The sequence below is a fragment of the Cebus imitator genome, unplaced genomic scaffold (assembly GCF_001604975.1).
Source record: "Cebus imitator isolate Cc_AM_T3 unplaced genomic scaffold, Cebus_imitator-1.0 Scaffold24, whole genome shotgun sequence".
NCBI lineage: Eukaryota > Metazoa > Chordata > Mammalia > Primates > Cebidae > Cebus > Cebus imitator.
Window position 1 is genome coordinate 12,090,750 of NW_016107339.1, and position 1,875 is coordinate 12,092,624.

Consider the following 1,875-nt stretch of genomic DNA (forward strand, 5'->3'; position numbering starts at 1 on the left):
GCCACTGCACTCCAGCCTGGGTAACAAAGCTAGACTCTGTCTCAAAAAAAAAAAAAAAAAAAGACTTAAATCTAAGACTTCAAACTGTGAAACTACTAACAGAAAACACTGGAGAAACCACCCCCCTACCCTAAGACATTGGAGTGGGCAAAAACTTCTTGACTAATACCCCACAAGCACAGTCAATTAAAACAAAAATGGTCAAATGGGATTATATCATGTTAAAAAGCTTCTGCAGGCCAGGCACAGTGGCTCACGCCTGTAATCCCAGCAGTTTGGGAGGCCAAGGCAGGCATATCACTTGAGGTTGGGAGTTTGAGCCCAGCCTGGCCCACATGGAGAAACTCCATCTCTACTAAAAATACAAAATTAGTCGGGTGTGGTGGCGCATGCCTGTAATCCCAGCTACTCGGGAGGCTGAGGCAGGAGAATCACTTGAACCTGAGAGGCAGAGGTTTCGGTGAGCTGAGATTGCACCACTGCACTCCAGCAGAGGAAACCAGCAACAAAGTGAAGAGACAACCCACGGGACGGGAGAAAATACATGCAGACTACCCGTGTGACAGGGGATTAATAACCAGAATATATAAGAAGTTCAACTAACTCTATAGGAAATAATTTAATAAAAATATAATCTAATAAAAAGTGGGCAAAAGGTCTGAATAGACATTTCTCAAAAGAAGACACACAAATGGCAAACAGGCATTTAAAAAAGTGCTCAAGATCATTGATCCTCAGATAAATGCAAATCAAAATTACAGTGAGATGTCATCGCACCCCAGTTAAAATGGCTTTTATCCAGAGACAGGTGATAATGAATGCTGGTGGGGATGTGGGGAAAGAAAACCCTCATACACTATTGGTAGGAATGTAAATTAGTACAACCGCTATGGAGAACAGTTTGGAGGTTCCTCAAAAATCTAAAAATAGAGCTACCATATGATCCAGGAATCCCACTGCTGGGTATATACCCCACAGAAAGGAAATCAGTGTGTCCAAGAGATATCTGCGCGCTCATGTTTATTGAGCACTATTCATAGTAGCCAAGATTTGGAAGCAACCTGTGTCCGTCAGCAGATGAATAGCTGAAGAAAATGTGGTACTTACACACAATGGAGCACTACTCAGCCATAAAAAAATAAGATCCTGTCATTTGCAACAACATGGATGGGACTGGAGGTCATTATGTTAAGTGAAATAAACCAGACCCAGAAAGACAAACTTTGCATGTTCTCACTTGTTTGTGGGAACGAAAAATAAAAACAATTGAGCTCATGGAGCTAGAGAGCAGAAGAATGGTTACCAGAGGGTTGGGAAGGGTAGTTGGGGGGTGGCGGGGAAGTGGAGACGGTTAATGGATACAAAAAATAGAAAGAATGAAGAGACCTAGTATTTGCCAGCACGACAGGGTGACTATAGTGTAAAATAATTTTTTTTTGAGATGGAGTTCTCACTCTGTTGCCCAGGCTGGAGTGCAATGGCATGATCTCTACTCACTGCAACCTGCTGGGTTCAAGTGATTCTTGTGCCTTGGCCCCCTGAGTAGCTGGGACTACAGATGCCCAGCTCTCACTATGCCCGGTGCTCACCATGCCCAGCTCATTTTGCATTTTTAGTAGAGATGGGGTTTACCATGTTGGCAAGGCTGGTCTCAAATTCCTGACTTCAAGTGATCAGCCTGCTTTGGCCTTCCAAAGTGCTGGGATTACAGGAATTAGCCAATGTACCCGGCGTATAGTAAAAAATAATTTAATTGTACATTTCTTTTTTTTGAGACAGAGTCTTGCACTGTCACCCAGGCTGTAGTGCAGTGGCGCGATCTCGGCTCACTGCAGTCTCCACCTCCTGGGTTCAAGCAATTCCCCTGCCTCAGCC